This window comes from Lissotriton helveticus, chromosome 5_1, assembly GCF_964261635.1.
Source record: "Lissotriton helveticus chromosome 5_1, aLisHel1.1, whole genome shotgun sequence".
Taxonomy (NCBI): Eukaryota; Metazoa; Chordata; class Amphibia; order Caudata; family Salamandridae; genus Lissotriton; species Lissotriton helveticus.
The window spans coordinates 139,436,550-139,460,211 of record NC_136065.1 but is presented as its reverse complement, the minus strand read 5'-3'; the positions used below and the strand labels follow the sequence as shown (position 1 = coordinate 139,460,211).

Here is a 23,662-nt window from a genome sequence, read left to right as displayed (position 1 = left end):
CCGTGAGAGCCCTGAGGGTTAGTGGTGGGTCATGTAAACTGATTGAGAGAGCATCCTTCCCTTAAGGACTTCAGTCCCACAAGCCCTGTTTCCTGGCTCCCTTCCTTATGCCCTTGCCTCCTTGGCTAGAACTCTAAGATGCTCCCTGAGGTATGCACTGAGGAGGGCTAAGTTTTATTTTCACCTGTAAAGTTTTGCCAAGTTGCAAATTATCACTCCTCGCAAAGGTTGTAAAGTTACTCAGTTTACCTATACCTGAGTGAACGTGATATTGTTTCCGCCATATAGTGAGATCATTTACAATTTACTTAAATCCAGCCAAGCTGGAAAATGTATGCAGAATATTTATCGTAAACTTTACCTTTTACAGAATGTCAAAGGTTTCAGAAATTGTCGCTGCAGGTTTACTTTTGCTTGACTTTTTCAATGTACAATGGCTGAGACCATGAAAGAAACAATTGTAAATACATAGAATCAGACTCTGTATCTGATTTGGTATCTGGGTAAAAATTAGTCATGCCAGTCGCAGAAAAATAGTCTTCCGGGATACTAGAAGGAGAATGGTTTGATATCTTGTGACTTTTTTAGTATGAGATGTACTCATTTGCCTAAAAAAAGTGATTCGAGATACCACCGAGCAACATTTAGCCATGAAAGTTGATTTTGCATAAGCAAGGCTAGAGGAATCCGCAACCCATAGCAAGGCATCCCCTATTAGGGCACTGCACAGTCCCATCAGCCTCTGCTGCCTTCACAGAGCCTTCAGTGCACCCTCTCTGCCTTTCCCATGAGTCATTGCGGGATACATACCAACAACATTGCTGTGTGGCACAGATGTTCTGCCTGTGTTCAGGGGCAGGCTGGAAATTGAAGCAGGATCCCGTTTTACCATATAAAATGTAAAATACCCTACATACATTTCTGCCCTACACCTGCAGCATGAAACCCTCAATATAGGCCCTGCCAGCTAGAATATAGTTAAGTTGACTAGACCATACTGTCTCAATTGGTCTCTCTAATATAGTAGGCCCAAAATGCTTCTCTGCTCAACCCATTTCAGAGAAACAAAGCTTCAGCTCAAGTCCCCGAGCCCCCACTCTCTCCTTGCATAAGATGTGCTTGTCTTCTCTCCCACTGATTGAAAATCAACCCTCGCAAAACCAGCCCCACTCTGTAGGAGGTTTCAACTACAATAGAGGCACTGGTGCTTTGTTGGGTTTTGGCGGCCCATCAAGCTCAATGCAGCTCGCAAACTAGCAGCCTCCTGGGGAAATGCCAGGGTGCCAGAAAGGCCATTCCGACCCAGACTGTCTGTCTTCTGCCACACTTCACGTGGTCTCAAGGCTAATCCATTATGCCTTTACTGCTTTTTCACTCTCTGCCACAAATATTAATCATATGAATCATATTTCTCACGCATCCGAGGTCCCATGGGCTCTTGATCAAATATCTTAGCATAGTCAGTATTAAAGTTTCATTGCTTGATATTCTAAATCTGTCCACGGGAGGATAAAAGGGATCCCATTATTGAACATGAGTAATCCAGATATTCTTAAAACTCTGATTCACTCTCCGGAGTTAAATGTTTTTTTAAGGATCCGCGATGTAAAATTCATCACAAATTCTGGAACTGGATCTAGGGAGGTTCTGAGGAATGCAAAGCGTCTCAGACCTGGTCATGTCTATCAATGAGCACAACATGTTTTATATTCTGAAAAGTCCTTGGCATTCTTTCAGTCAAGGAATACCAGTTCATGGGGACCTATAGGCTCTCCCCTAAGCAGCCCCATCTGGCTGTTTGTGCGCTCACCTGGAGATCCACTAAGGTTTAGATTTCAGTTTCAAATTCGCCAAGTGCAGGCACCTCACTGTCATCACGAGGATATTAAATTGTTGCACCATCTCTCTCATCACATTGGATGCTAAGATGACAAAATAGAGAATAGTCTAGAAGAACACTGGCTTTATAGTTCTGTGCCACCTTATATCATGTTATGATAGGTCCTAAATCATATAAAGTGCAACATTCGCCTAGTGATATCTAGGTGCTGGGAATATATTGGTAGATGCCCTTCATGACTTAAGGAAAGTTTTGTTTCAACAATACACCTGATTTGAAGGTGATCCAAGATTGTTCTTAGAGCAATACACAACTATTCCTTGATTTGATAAGAAATAAATGGGCCTTCATGCTTAAAACAGATTGGAGAGGTAAGAACACCTAACAGACCAGACTGGTGTATCCGAGTGCTTTTTTAGAAACTTACTTGGAAACTTTACTTTGCAAACAAAGTAGACTGCACCCTGGCAATGCTTTAAGCAGAAGGCACAATGAATTAGAATGAATGGACCCCATTAAAAAAACATGCATCTATTTCCTTAGGTGTACACCCATGTCCGAAGGGCATTCCGAGTGATCTGGAATCACAAAGGCTTTGTGCAGTAGTCCTAGAAAGATTCAAATGTCTCCCCAGTAGTATTCCCAAAAACATTTTGTGAATTTTATTTTCACATGAGCATATGCACATATGCTTGTTTCCTTGTGATATAATCCCTAAGGTAATGCACTAGTTAGCTTTTTTCTTTGCTTTCTCTAGGGGAAGATATTTTTCCTTTGCACCCTTGCCAATTTGGGGTATTCCGTTTCCATTCCACCCTCCTCAAAGCTCATTTACTCCTGACATGAACAAGACTAGTTCTCCAACTACGCTGGAATCAACAAAACCCTGCTGTGCAAACTCCAGACCATCCAGAACACCGCGGCCAGACTCGTCCTTGGCGTCCCACGACATGAACACATCACCTAACACATGCAAGATCTCCACTGGCTCCCCGTCCAGAAGAGAGTAACATTCAAACTACTGACCCATGCCTGCAAATCCCTCCAAAGCACCGAACCCACATATCTCAACGAAAGAGTCTCCTTCCACATAGTCAAGAGAAACCACCGCTCCGCCGACCTTGCCCTAGCAGAAACCCCGTGCAGCCGCAGAACCAGAGCAGGTGGAAGAGCCTTCTCCTACGTCACAAGGAAAAACAACAGTTGATGAACAGAATGCAGAACAATGTCATACATTCACCCCAGTACAGAGATCTGGGCCTAAATCCATCGTTTTTTTCTCACCATGCCATTCCAGTTTGAACCCAGCCATATGCAAATCAGTCTTGACCCTGTGCCCCATGGGAACAGTCCAGCCCCAACTGCCAAGCCAGGTCCTCCCTGGACTGGAAACAAGCATCCAAGGACCGGTTTCGGCCTTTCAGCCCTCATCAGCCTGGATAGCTTGATTCCAGTGGCATGGAGAGCACAGGACTCACATCTGAGCCTACTCGTCCCACTCGGGGTGACAAATGCAAAAACAACAGTTGATGGACAGAATGCAGAACAATGTCATACATTCACCCCAGTACAGAGATCTGGGCCTAAATCCATCGTTTTTTTGCTCACCATGCCATTCCAGTTTGAACCCAGCCATATGCAAATCAGTCTGGACACTGTGCCCCATGGGAACAGTCCAGCCCGAACTGCCAAGCCAGGTCCTCCCTGGACTGGAAACAAGCATCCAAGGACCGGTTTTGGGCTTTCAGCCCTCATCAGCCTGGATAGCTTGATTCCAGTGGCATGGAGAGCACGGGACTCATGTCTGAGCATACCCGTCCCACTCGGGGTAGCAGACGTGAGTCCCATGCTCTCCACACCACTGGAGTCAAGCTATCCTGGCTGAAGACGGCTGATAGCCAGAAACCGGTCCTAGGATGCTTGATTCCGGTCCAGGAAAGACATGGCTTGGCAGTTCGGGCTGGACTGTTCCCATGAGGCACAGGGTCAAGGCTGATTTGCATATGGCCATGTCTGAACTGGGGTGATGTGGAGTGCAAAAAAAACAATGGATTTAGGCCCAGACCTCTGTACTGGGGTGAATGTATGACATTGTTCTGCGTTCTGTCCATCAACTGTTGTTTGGCAATTCTCCTATGTCACGGCAAAGGCCTGGAACAAGCTCCCAGTCAACATCAGACCCCCCCCCCATCCCCGATGCACACCTTCAGGAAGAGCCTCAAGACCTGGCTCTTCGGCTGACTCTGAACTGCACGACCCCCCCCCCCGCCCCCTCTGCGCATTGGGTCCCTCACGGATGAGTATCACGCTTCACAAACCCCAGATTGATTGATTTAACTGTCCCCAGGTTGGAATGGGCCAAGAAAAAAGTTTGTGAATGCCCACAAACTTTCCAACGCATTGCAACCCAGACCGCCCAACCCATCTACAAGGTGAAGATTTGCTCAAGCAGAAAATCTACACGAGTAAATATTTTCAAATGTTTAAAGTCATGGTCGTGACTCATAAACTTGGATTTGCCCAAGCTAAAAAAGGCATTAGCATGTGTAAGCTGAATTTACATGTAGAATGGCTTTCTGAAAACGACTCTATATGTTTTCCCTTGTGAACCTGTGTAGTGACCACAGTGTGGGTGTCTCATGGTCAAAGCCACCTAACTTCAAAACAAGTTTGGCTACATCGTTATGAACACATTGACGTTTTTAAATTTAAACTTGAGAAGGGCCGGGTAGGTTCAGCTGCAGTCACTAAGCACAAGTAAAATGGAGGCATTGAGAGCATTTGGGGTAGTGAAGGGAGAAAAGTGAGGTGTGTTTGCTGAGCCAGTTATGCAATATCATGGCAACCTTGGGGCACTTTCATATAGCAGAGTCCAGTATCAAACCCAGATTGGGCACTAATCATGCAGAAACTGAACTTGAACCCATAGGCTCACCCATAAGGTAATCACCTAAAGGTTGTAAGATTGATGGCCCTATTGAGGAATATCCAACCTAGGTTCAGGCCAGTAAGGCTTAAACTGGATTTTCGAGATGCTGATATAAGATACATTTACAGGATCTGACGGCAACTCAATTACGTAGTCAGTGATTATCCTAAAAAATCCGCTATGGATCTGGTCCTTCTGGACTTACCCTAGACATCCCGGTCATATGAAATCTATCTTTTTGCCAAATTTAATTTAAGTGTGTTAAATTTTTTGGAAGACCAATTTGAGATATAAACTTTTATAACACTGGTTTTTGTGTCGAATTCACCCCGAAAACATCAAAATGTGGCCGCCATCTGTGTAGGCACAGGACTGAAAGAGTGTGTTTGACGAGCAGCGTGAAAGATGGTACATGTTGCGTAAATATAAAGATTTTTCTTCCTCTAGTTTGGTTGAGCTCGGTCTTCCTCCTAGTCAGTATTGGCTATACCTTAAGTTGTGTCACTGTCTCTCTCACCACCTGGGCCCTGTCCCGGATCTCTCTTGTCCTCACCAGTGGTATAATTCCTAAAGCCGTTGGGTCGGTTCCAGGTGGTGATGACCGGCTTTTACAGCCTCCTGACCCGAATATTTGACGTTACAATGCAAACAATTACAACGCTTGCTTTTACAATGCGGTTTTTACATTGCAACTACTATTACATCGCATGATTTTACAACGCATGCCATTAAAATGCATTTTTAAAAACTACCATTAAAACGCATTCCATTACAACGCAAACCATTAAAATGCATACCATTAAAACGTATAATACTTTTAGGGCAATAGTAGGGTAAGTGTTGGATAGTGAAGGGGTAAAAATTACTATTCCCACTCCAGGGAGTGCAATTGTAGGGTAAGTGTTGGATAGTGTAAGGGGTAAAAATTACTATTCCCATCTACCCCAAAACCCATACCCAGCCTAAAAGTAAAAAAATTTCTATTACTTACCTTATAAAGCGTAGTAATGGTATGCGTTGTAATGACATGAGTTGGAGTGGCATGCGTTGTAGTGACATGCGCTGTAATGGCATGCCATGTAAAGTCAGTTGCGTTGTAATAGCTGTGAGGTAAAAGCAGTGCAATGTAATGATTACGTTGTAATGGATGTTTCCCCCTGAACCAGACACTTATATTCCGTACTCCTGCTGGACAGCTTCTGCACCAAATGGCGGGCTCGCCTCCGGGTGGAATAGGAGCCAGAGACCTGGGTGGAATTCCAGGAGGCCCTGGGCAGGGGAGCCAGGGAAGCTCAGTTAAAGTTCTAACTTTTTAAATCGCTCCATGACTGGCACTGGACCCCAGCGAAGCTATGGGCGGCGCAGCTGCTGCCCCACTCCAATTGTTGTCGCTGTGACGATGTCCGCTGCGTTCTAGTTCACGTCCTTGGTTATTGCTCCACTGTCCAACGCGTTTGTGAGGTAGTTGGTGCCATGCTTAGCGAGGTTCTGCCTACTGCTGGCTCGACCCTTAATCCTTCTCCATGACTTTCCGGATTTACGAACCTTGTCTCGCTTTAAGTGCTGGTTGCTCCATACGGCACTGGAGACAGGTACGAACTGCGTCCTCTGGCACTGGCGATCCTCCCTGCCCCGCACGTATGATGAATGGCTCCCGGCCATGTACCAGACAGCCTCATACAAGTGGGTCATTTATATCCCCTTGTTTCAACATGGGTCCACAAAAACAGTCATGTCGGAGAGCAAAATCCTAGTCCCTATTCACATAATCACGAGAGGTGGAATTTTACCCTCGCACCCAGGACTTAAAACAAGAAATAGCGCTGCTTCCCAGAGGGTCCACCAACAAAAGATGACGACATCCAAAATACATTAGTGTGGGGATATTCACTAATATTTTACAGATAGTTTCTGTGAGAAGTTGGCCTGGTAGGGGATGTTTCCAATTCTGGAACCACCTACTACCTGACCAAACAATCCCTTATGGTGTCTGGTTGTAAGTCAACCTTATTAGACAAGCTATCCTAGGGGTAGCATGGACTAAGCAGCCTAAAGGCTTAACTTAAGAGGTCGTGTTAAGCGAGCTGTTTTACCACATACAATCCTGTAATACCAAATGAAAGGACACCACACAAGTATATATTATAAAAATATATGTGTTTATTACTAAAAACAATCCCCAGTATTCTTTATGAATAAAGGGACACAAGCGTTAAATCAAAAGCACTGTTTAAACATACAAGTTGCACAATTATGGATGAGGGCGGGTGGCCACTCAAACCATATACTAAACAAGTGGTATAAGAGAGGCCACTCGAACAGTGGTTAGGCCTAGGGCCTAGGGAATCGCTGGGAGCAGTCAGGACAAGCAATGCTGAAGTCGGGAATGGCCCTCGGGATTCGGGAGATGTGCGGAAAGCGCACGCATGCACCAATGTTAACCAATGGTGCGTAAAAGTCATAGAGTTAAAGTTTAAGGACACTTCCGCTGAACCTAGAGGAACAAAACTTAACACACAGACCCTAGAGGTGTGCACCAGTGTGGGAACACCGGCGGAGCAAAGTTACCTCACCCACAGGAAGTGGGTGCACAGGGTCGAAGTGGCGTCGGGTTTTGACACGCAGGCTCTTGGTGCTTGAAGCTGAAAGGGCTGCAGGCGGGTTAAAGATGAAGTGTCCGGTGGAGTCCAAGGGTGGACTCAAGTTGTAGAGTACCTGAAAGCAGAGGGGACAGAGTCTGGGTCACTCAGCAGTGACCAGGGTGGAACCAGGACGGAACCAGGCAATGTCGGGCGCAATCAGGTGGTCGTCGAGGAGCTTCTCTCCGCTGTCACGTGGGCTCTGGGGCATCTGCGACGTCCAGGAGCAGGTCACGATCTGTCCCACGCAGGCTCTCACCGTCGGTGCAGTCGGCTTCAAGTTTGGAGCAAACAAGCCTTGGCAAGAGCAATCCACGCGGGATCGGAAGATTGCTTCTCACTCGGACCAGGAAGGTCAGAGTCGGGGCTCCTTTTCAGGGGAGCTGGTGTGGATCTGGAGCAACCAGATTCACGAGTCTTCTTTGTAGTTTCGTCGGCACAGGGACCACTGGCCAGCTGGCAAGTGACCGGGCCAACGCGTTGAGCCAAATAGAGCCAAAGGGCCCCACGCAGCACTCGTCGAGTGTGGAGGGCTGAACTTCGGCTCAGGAGCAGCTCAGGGTGGGGGCTTCTCAAACCCCGGTGCACAGCTTCGAGGGTCACTCGTGGGCTGCACGGTCAGCGTCTCGTGGTCAATTCAAGATGGCGTGCCCCACGCTTCCGGTCGCCTCCACGGGTCTCAGCTCTGCAGGGACTGTGGATCGGGCTGTTGGAAGGCAGGCAAGCTTGATCTCGTCGATCTCAGTCGCTCGAGTTCCGGCGGGAACTGCAACTAAGTAGACGTCGAGGGCTGGATGGTGCCTGCTGCTGCAGGGTGGTCACTCCTTGACCACAAGGGAGATTCTTCGGGCTTCCACGATGAGATGGAGGGCGAAGGGTCCAGAATTGCGTTTCAAATGTTTCTTCCAGGAAATCTGATGTGCATTGGCACTGCTCCCACTCTTATTCCAATCTGGGGGGCGTGATTACCTGCTAGGTCCCTCCCTATGGGTGGGACCCAGGAAGGGGGTGGATACACCCCTTTCCTTTGATCCAGGCCGCCCTGGCACGAGGGCTGGAGTGCCCCAGAACCGGTTTGGCCGGATTATGCAAGGGGCAGCCTTGTGCGCCCCAGGCAGTGTCTGGTTTCTTTCAAACCTCCCTGCTACAATCCACTATCTCCTGTCTGGAGGGTGGTGACACCCTCCTGTGACAGGAAACCCTTTGTCCAGGCCCCATCTGCTGAGTTTCGGTCAACTGCAGGGGTCCAGACATTTGTCTGTGGCAGAGGCATCCATTTTGTGGATCTTAAGGTCTTTGGAGAAATTAACCGCATTTAGTAAAGGAACATGTCTTACCCCTCTAGAGGGGTGGAATGCCATCCCCGTCGCCAGAACTGGCGAGGGGATGGTATTCCAAATCGTATGACACCTTACACGACATGTTTTGATAAAGCCAAACCAAAGTTGCTATATAACCGCGAGGATTATAAGGCACTTAAGAGTATATGGTATGGCATTATCCTGAAACAGCTTAGGGAGTTGTTCCCGACAGCTGCAGACAGGCTCAGCTCATGCTAGAGCTCCATCTCACATAAAACCACGCACCCTGCCTCCAGGATTGATGAGGCCTTCCATAGGAGTGGCTCACAGGTTTACATGTGTCCAGATATAGGTTTAGATATAGGTATACTATACCTAAGCAAGGGGTGATTACACCACCTTACCCCAGCTGAGTGATCAGCCAGTTGTGTCAATTTAAGAACCAGCCAGGGGTGGCAAAAGATATGCTGCAGCCCCTGGTAGGCCTTGGTGGCCCCTATGCCCTGGGCACCTATAGTGCATTATACAGGGGCTGACAAGGAGTCCATTTCCAATTGTGGTATGTGCCTAGGGTACATGGAATCCATTTTACAGAGAGAGCAGATGGCCTGGGGCCCTGATTAGCAGGGAACCAGGTCAACTAAGTCAAAAAACCAGCTAAACACAGGCAAAAAATCTGGGGTAACCATAGTCAGGTAGCCACCTTCCTACATAACCCCCCCCCAAACGAAAGGAGATAAGGCTATCCTTGGCCAGGTAAGCCTATATTGCCTGAGTGGCCATATAAGGAAGTACCTGCACTAGCATGGGTACCCCCTGTCTCATGGTCCACTAAGCAGTCCCTCACCCTTTGGGTATTAGAGGGTCTCCACCATAGGGAATCACTACCTTGGGTGTGTTTATGCAAAGTTAAAGGCTGGTTTGGATATGGAGTATTGAAGTGAGGCTCTACTAATTTAGGGCTTGGCTTCCTCCAATTATCTTCCACCATGGGTGCCTTTCTTTCTTTAACTGAGTTGCACTGTGCTCTCAGGGTCAACCTCTGGCTACCTAAAGCTGGAGGCTGGGTCCCTCTGTTTGGCTTGCTGGAGGGACAGTTCAGGCTTGGGCCCTTTGGGTCCCAGGTTTGGCTGTGCCCAACAGAATCCATCTGTGGGAGGTCCCTAACTGTTTTTAAGGGGGCTCCCTCAGGAGTTTTTAAAGTTTTCACCTCACTAGGGCTACTAGTTTTGGTGCCCCTAATCTGTTGATGGGGGTGCTTTATTTGACAGGGGGCCCTCTGGGTCTCACTGTCCTTCTTGTCCTCTGCAGCCCTGGGCTGGCTAAGGCAAGGTAGAGAGGGGCAGGTTACCTGCTCCAGACTGGGTCCCACCTGAGAAGGGTCCACTGACATCAGAGGTTCTGTCAGGCTAGGCCCAACCACCTCTGGGGCAGTTCCTTCATCAGGGGTAAGATCAGTTCCCTGAGGAGGCTGATCCTGTCCTAAAGTCTGGTGAGGGGGAGATTTCTCTTCCTCCTCCATGCTCTCAGTTTGTGTGGAGTTATCCATCATTTCAGGTTTCACAACACACATGTCAGTTTGAGTTTGGGCTGTGGCCATCACAGCCCCACCAACCTTTTCAGGAGGAGACTCAGTTTGTGTTTCTGCTGTTATCATAACAGCTTTGCTATTCTGTTCAGGAAGAGCTTTTGCTAAAGATGGGGCAGAGAGTTTCTCGGCCCTACCAACCTTTTCAGGAAGGACATCTTGAATTGGGGCTGTAGCCATTACAGCCCCACTAACCTTTCCATTGGAATTCACCATTCTAGAATGGGTTTCCTGTTCAACCTCAGCCCAGGCTGAGATCTCCAAATCATTACCAAGTAGGCAGTCTACAGGCAAGTTTGGTGACACTGCCACTCTCTTTGGGCCAATGACACCTCCCCAGCTGAGACTTACTACTGCCATGGGATGATTTGTTTGGATTCCATCAATGTTTGTAACCTGGTATGTGGCACCAGGTAAAAGTTGCTTAGAGGGGACTATGCCATCAGCCACCATGGTGATGCTAGCCCCTGTGTCTCTAAAAGCTTCAACTTTCAAACCATTGATGATGGGTTCTTGTCTATACTTGCTCAAAGTATTTGGGCAAGCAGAGAAGTTGGCAAACCCCATGCCAGTCTCATAAACAAGATTATTGGGTGATGGGGACCTGGATAGGCCAGGGTCCACCTGAGCTCCAACAGTAAACCCACCCAGATTCCTGGGTGTGCTTCCACTTCCTGGGGGATTACTGCTGACAGTAACAGGAGGTGTTGAAGCTGGCTTTGGAGGTACATTTTCTTTATTGTTATTCTTGGGACAACAGTTGTCTGTTTTGTAATGCCCAACCTGTTTACAGGGATAACAATAAGGCTTTTTCTCAGTTGAAGAAGTGTCTTGGGACCCACCCCCATCCTTGGAGTTTTGGGGCCCTGGGGAAGTCTTTTCTTTACTTTTATCCCCACCCTTATCTTGAGGCTTGGTAGACTCCTTCTTCTGGTTACTGTCCTGATTCTTAGACCTAATCCTGGTTCTGACCCACTTGTCTGCCTTCTTTCCCAATTCTTGGGGAGAGGTCAGATCAGAGTCCACCAGGTGCTGGTGTAAGAGCTGGTTCTGACAATTACTTAGGATCTGCTCCCTCATAATCAAATTATACAATCCTGTAAAGTCATGTACTTTGCTGCCATGTAGCCAACCCTCCAGAGCCTTAGTAGCACAATCTACAAAATCAGTCCAGTCCTGTGTCTGTGTCTTCTGGGTGTCTCTGAACTTCAACCTGTACTGTTCAGTGGTTAAGCCAAACCCATCTATTAGGACACTCTTCAGGACTTTGTAATTGCTTGCATCCTCATGTCTGACAGTGAGGAGCTTATCTCTCCCTTTCTCTGAAAAGGAGTACCATAAGATTGCTGCCCACTGTTCCTCAGGAACCTGCTGTACCATGCAGGCTCTCTCAAGAGCAGTTATCCACTTGTGGATGTCATCCCCTTCCTTGTAGGGGGGCACAATCTTTGTCAGGTTTCTACTATCATAGGACCTGGGTTTCTCTTTAGGAATATTGCTGCCACCAGTGGCATCTAAGCCACACAATTGTTGCTCTCTTGCCAAGGCAAGTCTAGCTTGAGCCAAGGCTACCTCCTCCCTCTCTATCTGGAGTTTGACAGCTCTCATTCTGGCCCTATGCTCTAGCTTTTGAGAAGCACTCATGCCTCTCTGTGATTCTCTGGAGGCACTAGAAACATGAGAGTCCCCTGAGGGAGATCTCACTCTTCTGTTGCCTGGGAGAATAACATGTTGGGTTCTGGGGAGGTGCTGGCCCTCTCCATTCCCTAGTAGGTCCAAGTTGGCCTGGCTAAGCCTGGCAACTGGAACCTGGCTACCCTGATCCTGAACTCCTAAGTCCTCAACATCTGAGTCCTCATCTAAGTCCTCATCATCCTCCTCCTCCTGAGGGGGATCAGTTTCAGGGGGGTTCCCTCCACTTCCTGTGTCTAGGGAAGCTGCCTTTGCCTTATCTAAGTCATCCTGTTCTAGGATTTCTACCAGGATTAGGCAGGTGGGGCTTCTGCCCCTTTTTAACCCTCTTGCTTTGCACAAGGCAATCAAGTCTCTGCGGGTTAGTTTGTCATATCCAAAAGTTGCCTGGGTAGGGTCAACTGTCACAGGAGCAGACCCTGAGGCTTTTCCTGTGTCAGACATGGTTACTAGTGAGGTGTAAGTGGTGCACTTACCTACACTAAGTGTTTTCCTACTGTACCTTGCTAGTTAGTTGTAGTCAGGGTGTGCTAATCCCTTCAACCTACAACTACTAAGTTCAGTAGAACTTAATATGCTAAGCTTTTGATTTATATGTACCTAGAGGTACTTGATGTGATCTTTCAATTTGATATAAAGATTGCAATGGTAAAACAACAGCAAGCTCAAATCCGCACCGCTGCTCACCAATGTGAGAAGTTGGCCTGGTAGGGGATGTTTCCAATTCTGGAACCACCTACTACCTGACCAAACAATCCCTTATGGTGTCTGGTTGTAAGTCAACCTTATTAGACAAGCTATCCTAGGGGTAGCATGGACTAAGCAGCCTAAAGGCTTAACTTAAGAGGTCGTGTTAAGCGAGCTGTTTTACCACATACAATCCTGTAATACCAAATGAAAGGACACCACACAAGTATATATTATAAAAATATATGTGTTTATTACTAAAAACAATCCCCAGTATTCTTTATGAATAAAGGGGCACAAGCGTTAAATCAAAAGCACTGTTTAAACATACAAGTTGCACAATTATGGATGAGGGCGGGTGGCCACTCAAACCATATACTAAACAAGTGGTATAAGAGAGGCCACTCGAACAGTGGTTAGGCCTAGGGCCTAGGGAATCGCTGGGAGCAGTCAGGACAAGCAATGCTGAAGTCGGGAATGGCCCTCGGGATTCGGGAGATGTGCGGAAAGCGCACGCATGCACCAATGTTAACCAATGGTGCGTAAAAGTCATAGAGTTAAAGTTTAAGGACACTTCCGCTGAACCTAGAGGAACAAAACTTAACACACAGACCCTAGAGGTGTGCACCAGTGTGGGAACACTGGCGGAGCAAAGTTACCTCACCCACAGGAAGTGGGTGCACAGGGTCGAAGTGGCGTCGGGTTTTGACACGCAGGCTCTTGGTGCTTGAAGCTGAAAGGGCTGCAGGCGGGTTAAAGATGAAGTGTCCGGTGGAGTCCAAGGGTGGACTCAAGTTGTAGAGTACCTGAAAGCAGAGGGGACAGAGTCTGGGTCACTCAGCAGTGACCAGGGTGGAACCAGGACGGAACCAGGCAATGTCGGGCGCAATCAGGTGGTCGTCGAGGAGCTTCTCTCCGCTGTCACGTGGGCTCTGGGGCATCTGCGACGTCCAGGAGCAGGTCACGATCTGTCCCACGCAGGCTCTCACCGTCGGTGCAGTCGGCTTCAAGTTTGGAGCAAACAAGCCTTGGCAAGAGCAATCCACGCGGGATCGGAAGATTGCTTCTCACTCGGACCAGGAAGGTCAGAGTCGGGGCTCCTTTTCAGGGGAGCTGGTGTGGATCTGGAGCAACCAGATTCACGAGTCTTCTTTGCAGTTCCGTCGGCACAGGGACCACTGGCCAGCTGGCAAGTGACCGGGCCAACGCGTTGAGCCAAATAGAGCCAAAGGGCCCCACGCATCACTCGTCGAGTGTGGAGGGCTGAACTTCGGCTCAGGAGCAGCTCAGGGTGGGGGCTTCTCAAACCCCGGTGCACAGCTTCGAGGGTCACTCGTGGGCTGCACGGTCAGCGTCTCGTGGTCAATTCAAGATGGCGTGCCCCACGCTTCCGGTCACCTCCACGGGTCTCAGCTCTGCAGGGACTGTGGATCGGGCTGTTGGAAGGCAGGCAAGCTTGATCTCGTCGATCTCAGTCGCTCGAGTTCCGGCGGGAACTGCAACTAAGTAGACGTCGAGGGCTGGATGGTGCCTGCTGCTGCAGGGTGGTCACTCCTTGACCACAAGGGAGATTCTTCGGGCTTCCACGATGAGATGGAGGGCGAAGGGTCCAGAATTGCGTTTCAAATGTTTCTTCCAGGAAATCTGATGTGCATTGGCACTGCTCCCACTCTTATTCCAATCTGGGGGGCGTGATTACCTGCTAGGTCCCTCCCTATGGGTGGGACCCAGGAAGGGGGTGGATACACCCCTTTCCTTTGATCCAGGCCGCCCTGGCACGAGGGCTGGAGTGCCCCAGAACCGGTTTGGCCGGATTATGCAAGGGGCAGCCTTGTGCGCCCCAGGCAGTGTCTGGTTTCTTTCAAACCTCCCTGCTACAATCCACTATCTCCTGTCTGGAGGGTGGTGACACCCTCCTGTGACAGGAAACCCTTTGTCCAGGCCCCATCTGCTGAGTTTCGGTCAACTGCAGGGGTCCAGACATTTGTCTGTGGCAGAGGCATCCATTTTGTGGATCTTAAGGTCTTTGGAGAAATTAACCGCATTTAGTAAAGGAACATGTCTTACCCCTCTAGAGGGGTGGAATGCCATCCCCGTCGCCAGAACTGGCGAGGGGATGGTATTCCAAATCGTATGACACCTTACACGACATGTTTTGATAAAGCCAAACCAAAGTTGCTATATAACCGCGAGGATTATAAGGCACTTAAGAGTATATGGTATGGCATTATCCTGAAACAGCTTAGGGAGTTGTTCCCGACAGCTGCAGACAGGCTCAGCTCATGCTAGAGCTCCATCTCACATAAAACCACGCACCCTGCCTCCAGGATTGATGAGGCCTTCCATAGGAGTGGCTCACAGGTTTACATGTGTCCAGATATAGGTTTAGATATAGGTATACTATACCTAAGCAAGGGGTGATTACACCACCTTACCCCAGCTGAGTGATCAGCCAGTTGTGTCAATTTAAGAACCAGCCAGGGGTGGCAAAAGATATGCTGCAGCCCCTGGTAGGCCTTGGTGGCCCCTATGCCCTGGGCACCTATAGTGCATTATACAGGGGCTGACAAGGAGTCCATTTCCAATTGTGGTATGTACCTAGGGTACATGGAATCCATTTTACAGAGAGAGCAGATGGCCTGGGGCCCTGATTAGCAGGGAACCAGGTCAACTAAGTCAAAAAACCAGCTAAACACAGGCAAAAAATCTGGGGTAACCATAGTCAGGTAGCCACCTTCCTACAGTTTCCAAACTTGAAATACTTCATATGTATTCCTGTGAAGGGGAGGCTCAAGTGTGGCTTAGCGGGAGAATGGTAAGAGAACACTCTCAGAGGAGGGAGGAAACGCATTCTTAATGGAGAAAATCCCTTGGCAGTGGAGAAAAAGAGGAATTTAGGGGTTTTAATTAAACTTTGGCAGCATGTTTACAAATGGTGCATTGTCCTCCAGAGATTTCTTCTGGGGGGGAGCGGGGCGGTCCTCCATTCGAAAGCACCTGGCATCTGAACCATGTCACATGCCTTAAGATAACAATATTTGGGAAATATTTGGCCTCGAATAGTATTGAAAAAAGTTTAACTTGGCTCTACTTAGAGTCAGTGGTGAACTCAAGTCTCCAAAGAATGTCATTCCCTATTTCATTGCATTAACACAACTCTGTGAGTCCACAGCTCTATAGTCCATGAACACACTGAATGCATTAGAGGTGTGCTACAGAAGTGAGCAGCAGGACTCTTGAGTAACCTGATTGGCTATCGAGTTCCAAGCCCCTTAATTGTTGCATGCTGCTTGGCCAGACTCAGCTGGAGGTTATAAACCAAAACTGATCCCCTTCTGGATTTCCTCTTTTTCCTGGTTCAGCAAAGATGGCTCTGTGTTGTAGGAGGGTGAAGGTTGAAGAAGGGGGTGAACTGTACAGGAACAAGTAGAGTGGTTCCAGAAAATCAAAAAAGCAAGTTATTGTCTCTCCCTTAAGAAAGGACACTTTAGATCCTGCGAGGCCGACCAGTCGTAGACCATCTCCCAATGTCCACACCTCTCATGGAGAGCCCCAGCAGTATAGTGAAGTAAATGCCGGCTTCATTCTGAAGGAGCCGACGTTCAACCCTGCACCGGGACGGAGGCGGTCAATGTGGCTCTTCTATCAACTTAACACCTCCGCAGCGCTAAGGGGGCGGGGGCCGCGCGGCGCTCACACGCTGGTGATGGAAACGCTCCATCACCAGCCTCGGGTGAGCGGTGCTGATGACGGAGTGGTTCCGTCATGGCCCCGCCCGCTCAATAGAACACGCCACGCAGGCGCGTCGGGCGGGCCATGACAGAACCGCTCCGTCATCAGCACAGCGCCACCGCGGCTGATGACGGAGTGGTTCAGTCATCAGCGTCGAAAAGGTTAAGAATGCAAATTGTTGCTGGAGAGAACAGTCTTGGTCCTGTTGGACTCCTTTACAGCCTTTGATGTTATGCACCATTAATTACTCCCGGAGAGACTACAAGAAACTGGAATCATGCCTAGAAGCAGCTGACAAGAAAGTGGGATTCTTGATAGATTCAAAGTTTCCTGTGAATCTCAAATCAAAGTGACCACATATTAGTGTTTCTGTCAACCGTGCATCGTGAGAAAGCTGCTTTATCTTGTTTGGACCACTCCAGTGAGCTTTCTAAAAACTGTCTAAGAACTCGGTCATCAAGCCGCAACAGATTCAAAATGGAGCAGTGCACGTGCAATTAACACTGAACCCAATACATTGGCTGTAAATTCATTCCTATCTTCGACACACAAAGCGCTATATCACCATCGTCTTCAATTTCTGGCTGCCATACTGAAGATTCACCTACAATTATTTATTTAGTTTTAGTTTTATATAGCTTGAACTAGACCCGAAGGTATCAGAGCACTTTACATGAGCACCAGTTGCGTTACAGACAGACACATTCATTTTTGTTAGGCACGGGAAGATTAAATGATTTGCCCAGAATCACAGGATGCTCAGCATCCCTGCTGAGACCCGAACCCGTTTTCCCAGCTTCGAGGTCAGCCGCCCTAGCCATTAGGGCACATCTTCTCCCCTCCATGGCCAGGAGTTACGCCCTAAAATCACATCTCTTTTCCAGTTTTGCATCTGCATGCTATTCTGGTACCAGCTGGTTGCAACTTTGCAAAGCTCTACTCACTGATTTTTATACTGATCCAGGCTCCTACCAATCTAGTAGGGCGGTGACTCTTACCGCAAATTTTTCAACATCATTTACAGCTAAATTGCAACTTGTGGTGCAATCACACAGAACACACCAGGCATCACTCATGGAGTGTGCATGATACATTATTGATGAGATCCAACCCATTTTAGAAGCTTGACCGATGGCATGCACTGCCTGTTCAAACACCCCACGCCGTGTACACATTGATCCTCCAACACCACAGCCCATGCGTGCATTGCTACTCTAAAAGACCAAGCTATGGATGCGATGTTACTTAACCACTGCAACCCATGCATGCAATGATGGTCAAACATAAGAATCAATACACACGATACTCCTCTAACACCCCAATCCGAGAACTCAATGCTGTTTGAACTGCACAACCCATTCACATGCAAGCAATGCTGCTCGAGCAACCCAACCTGTGCATGCAATGATGGGCAAATACCACAATCCATTCACAAAATGCTCTTCCAAAACTGCAACCCATGTACTCAATGCTGTTCGAACAACCCAAACAATGCATTCAATGCTGCTTTATCAACCCAACCCATGCATTCAATGCTGCTTGAACAAGCCAACCGATGCATTCAATGCTGCTTGATCAACCCAACCCATGCATTCAATGCTGCTTGATCAACCCAACCCATGCACGCAATGCTGCTTGAACAACCCAACCCATGCACGCAATGCTGCTTGAACAACCCAACCCATGCACGCAATGCTGCTTGAACAAGCCAACGCATGCATTCAATCTGCTTGAACAAGCCAACCCATGCATTCAATGCTGCTTGAACATCCCAACCGATGAATTCAATGCTGTTCGAACATCACAACCCATGCATGCAATGCTGCTTGAACAACCCAACCCATGCATGCAATGCTGCTTGAACAAGCCAACCCATGCATTCAATGCTGTTCGAACAACCCAACCCATGCATTCAATGCTGCTTGAACAAGCCAACCCATGCATTCAATGCTGTTCGAACAACCCAACCCATGCATTTAATGCTGTTCGAACCCAACCCATGCATGCAATGCTGCTTGTACAAGCCAACCTATGCATTCAATGCTGCTTGAACAACCTAAACCATGCATTCAATGCAGCTTGAACAACCCAACCTATGCATTCAATGCTGCTTGAACAACACAACCGATGCATGCAATGCTGCTTCAACAACCCAACCCGTGCATTAAATGCTGCCTGAACAACCCGACCCATGCATTCAATACTTTTCGAACAACCCAACCCATGCATGCAATGCTGCTTGAACAACCCAACCCATGCATACAATGCTGCTTGAACAACCCAACCAATGCATGCAATGTTGCTTGAACAACCCAACCCATGCATTCAATGAGGCTTGAACAACCCAACCCATGCAAGCAATGCTGCTCGAACAACTCAACCCATGCAGTCAATGCTGCTCGAACAACCCAACCCATGCATTCAATTCTGCTTGAACAACCCAAATCATGCAGTCAATGTTGTTTGAACAACCCAACCCTCGCATTCAATGCTGCCTGAACAACCAAACATGTGCATTCAGTGCTGCCTGAACAACCCAACACGTGCATTCAATGCTGCCTGAACAACCCAACCCATGCATTCAATGCTGCCTGAACAACCCAACCCATGCATGCAATGCTGCTTGTACAACCCAACCAATGCATTCAATGATGTTCGAACAACCCAACCCATGCATTCAATGCTGCTTGAACAACCCAACCCATGCAGTCAATGCTGCTCTAACAACCCAACCCATGCATGCAATGCTGCTTAAACAAGCCAACCTATGCATTCAATGCTGCTTGAACAACCCAACCCATGCAGTCAATGCTGCTCAAACAACCCAATCCATGCATTCAATGCTGCTTGAACAAGCCAACCCATGCATTCAATGCTGCTTGAACAAGCCATACATATGCATGTAATGCTACTTGAACAACCCAACCCATGCATGCAATGCTGCTCGAACAAGCCAACCCATGCACTCAATGCTGTTCAAATAACCCAACCCATGCATTCAATGATGCTTGAACAAGCCAACCCATGAAGTCAATGCTGCTTGAACAACCCAACCCATGCAGTCAAAGCTGCTTGAACAACCCAACCCATGCATTCAATGCTGCTTGAACAACCCAACCCATGCAGTCAAAGCTGCTTGAACAACCCAACCCATGCATTCCATGCTGCTTGAACAACACAACCCATGCAGTCAATGCTGCTCTAACAACCCAACCCATGCATGCAATGCTGCTTAAACAAGCCAACCTATGCATTCAATGCTGCTTGAACAAGCCAACCCATGCATTCAATGCTGCTTGAACAACCCAGCCCATGCATGCAATGCTGCTTGAACAACCCAACCCATGCATTCAATGCTGCTTGAACAAGCCATACATATGCATGTAATGCTACTTGAACAACCCAACCCATGCATGCAATGCTGCTCGAACAAGCCAACCCATGCACTCAATGCTGTTCGAATAACCCAACCCATGCATTCGATGATGCTTGAACAAGCCAACCCATGCAGTCAATGCTGCTTGAACAACCCAACCCATGCAGTCAAAGCTGCTTGAACAACCCAACCCATGCAGTCAAAGCTGCTTGAACAACCCAACCCATGCATTCAATGCTGCTTGAACAATCCAACCCATGCATTCAATGCTGTTCGAACAACCCAACCCATGCATTCAATGCTGCTTGAACAATCCAACCCATGCATTCAATGCTGCTTGAACAACCCAACCCATGCATTCCATGCTGCTTGAACAACACAACCCATGCATTCAATGCTGCTTGAACAAGCCAACCCATGCATTCAATGCTGCTTGAACAACCCAACCCATGCAGTCAATGCTGCTTGAACAAGCCAACCCATGCAGTCAATGCTGCTTGAACAACCCAACCCATGCAGTCAATGCTGCTTGAACAACCCAACCCATGCATTCAATGCTGCTTGTACAACCCAACCCATGCATTCAATGCAGCTTGAACAACCTAACCCATGCACGCAATGCTGCTTGAACAACCCAACCCATGCAGTCAATGCTGCTTGAACAACCCAACCCATGCATTCAATGCTGCTTGTACAACCCAATCCATGCATTCAATGCAGCTTGAACAACCCAACCCATGCATTCAATGTTGCTTGTACAACCCAATCCATGCATGCAATGCTGCTTGAACAACCCAACCCATGCATTCAATGCTGCTTGAACAACCCAACCCATGCATGCAATGCTGCTTAAACAACCCAACCCATGCAGTCAATGCTGCTTGAACAACCCAACCCATGCATTCAATGCTGCTTGTACAACCCAATCCATGCATTCAATGCAGCTTGAACAACCCAACCCATGCATTCAATGTTGCTTGTACAACCCAATCCATGCATGCAATGCTGCTTGAACAACCCAACCCATGCATTCAATGCTGCTTGAACAACCCAACCCATGCATTCAATGCTGCTTGTACAACCCAACCCATGCATTCAATGCAGCTTGAACAACCTAACCCATGCACGCAATGCTGCTTGAACAACCCAACCCATGCAGTCAATGCTGCTTGAACAACCCAACCCATGCATTCAATCCTGCTTGTACAACCCAATCCATGCATTCAATGCAGCTTGAACAACCCAACCCATGCATTCAATGTTGCTTGTACAACCCAATCCATGCATGCAATGCTGCTTGAACAACCCAACCCATGCATTCAATGCTGCTTGAACAACCTAACCCATGCACGCAATGCTGCTTGAACAACCCAACCCATGCAGTCAATGCTGCTTGAACAACCCAACCCATGCATTCAATGCTGCTTGTACAACCCAATCCATGCATGCAATGCTGCTTGAACAACCCAACCCATGCATGCAATGCTGCTTGAACAACCCAACCCATGCATTCAATGCTGCTTGAACAACCCAACCCATGCATGCAATGCTGCTTAAACAAGCCAACCTATGCATTCAATGCTGCTTGAACAAGCCAACCCATGCATTCAATGCTGCTTGAACAACCCAGCCCATGCATGCAATGCTGCTTGAACAACCCAACCCATGCAGTCAAAGCTACTTGAACAACCCAACCCATGCATGCAATGCTGCTCGAACAAGCCAACCCATGCACTCAATGCTGTTCGAATAACCCAACCCATGCAGTCAAAGCTGCTTGAACAACCCAACCCATGCAGTCAATGCTGCTTGAACAAGCCAACCCATGCAGTCAATGCTGCTTGAACAACCCAACCCATGCAGTCAATGCTGCTTGAACAACCCAACCCATGCATTCAATGCTGCTTGTACAACCCAACCCATGCATTCAATGCAGCTTGAACAACCTAACCCATGCACGCAATGCTGCTTGAACAACCCAACCCATGCAGTCAATGCTGCTTGAACAACCCAACCCATGCATTCAATGCTGCTTGTACAACCCAATCCATGCATTCAATGCAGCTTGAACAACCCAACCCATGCATTCAATGTTGCTTGTACAACCCAACCCATGCATTCAATGCAGCTTGAACAACCTAACCCATGCATTCAATGCTGCTTGAACAACCCAACCCATGCAATCAATGCAGCTTGAACAACCCAACCCATGCATTCAATGCTGCTTGAACAACCCAACCCATGCATTCAATGTTGCTTGTACAACCCAACCCATGCATTCAATGCAGCTTGAACAACCTAACCCATGCATTCAATGCTGCTTGAACAACACAACCCATGCAGTCAATGCTGCTTGAACGACCCAACCCATGCATTCAATGCTGCTTGTACAACCCAACCCATGCAATCAATGCAGCTTGAACAACCCAACCCATGCAGTCAATGCTGCTTGAACAAGCCAACCCATGCAGTCAATGCTGCTTGAACAACCCAACGCATGCAGTCAATGCTGCTTGAACAAGCCAACCCATGCAGTCAATGCTGCTTGAACAACCCAACCCATGCAGTCAATGCTGCTTGAACAACCCAACCCATGCATTCAATGCTGCTTGTACAACCCAACCCATGCATTCAATGCAGCTTGAACAACCTAACCCATGCACGCAATGCTGCTTGAACAACCCAACCCATGCAGTCAATGCTGCTTGAACAACCCAACCCATGCATTCAATGCTGCTTGTACAACCCAACCCATGCAGTCAAAGCTGCTTGAACAACCCAACCCATGCATTCAATGCTGCTTGTACAACCCAATCCATGCATTCAATGCAGCTTGAACAACCCAACCCATCCATTCAATGTTGCTTGTACAACCCAACCCATGCATTCAATGCAGCTTGAACAACCTAACCCATGCATTCAATGCTGCTTGAACAACACAACCCATGCAGTCAATGCTGCTTGAACAACCCAACCCATGCATTCAATGCTGCTTGTACACCCAACCCATGCAATCAATGCAGCTTGAACAACCCAACCCATGCATTCAATGTTGCTTGTACAACCCAACCCATGCATTCAATGCAGCTTGAACAACCCAACCCATGCATTCAATGCAGCTTGAACAACCTAACCCATGCACGCAATGCTTTTTCAACATCACAAATCAATCATTTGATGCTGTTCGAATAGCCCAACCCAAACACGCAATGCTGTTCGAACAGCCCAACCCTTGCATGCAATGGTGCTCGAACCCAACCCATGCATGCAATGCTGTTCAAACACCACAATCCATGCACTCAATGCTGCTCAAACACCTCAACCCTTGCACAAAGAAAGTCCATACGAACGACCACAAAACAAGTGAAAAACCTCATATTCCTAGACTCTATGCCTCTGGTAGAGGGCACCCAAGCTGCTTTACCTTAACAAGGCCAGGTGGGTAATAAATACTATAATTGTATCGTTTTAGTTAATAAATAATTTAATTGTATCCTATTTGTCAATGCAATTATGAAATCAGTGGTATACAGTGATAGCGAGGCAATGCTACATTCAAATTGAATTACATAAAAAAAAAATGCTAAAATATGATATTTAACTGCACGGAATTGGTCACGTAAAATACTGATCTCATGACACAGGCTAAACGTAGCCCCCGAGAAGGAGGTTGTCAATAGACGACGAATTTTGGATTCTCCTGAATCTCAGAAAAGTATCTAGTTCTAAGGTGGAAGGGTGTTGCAAAAGGGGTGGTGATAGGGGTCGCGGGCTTGAGAGCCGACCTTTCAACAACTGAACCACTCCTATCTGACATTTAGGTGAATCTGAGAAATTATCAAATTCTACGTTGGCGAGGGGAAGGGTATTCCAAAGGG

At 47.8% G+C, this 23,662-nt stretch overlaps 1 protein-coding gene and 1 long non-coding RNA gene across 3 annotated transcripts in view; one reads left to right on the top strand and one right to left on the bottom strand.

Annotated features, from left to right (window-relative positions):
- Positions 1 to 23,662, bottom strand: part of LOC144754272 (G-protein-signaling modulator 1-like) — an 886,476-nt gene that overhangs the window by 590,846 nt on the left and 271,968 nt on the right. The gene's annotated exons all lie outside the window — the stretch shown is intronic.
- Positions 1 to 23,662, top strand: part of LOC144754274 (uncharacterized) — a 72,718-nt gene that overhangs the window by 1,021 nt on the left and 48,035 nt on the right. The window lies entirely within an intron of this gene.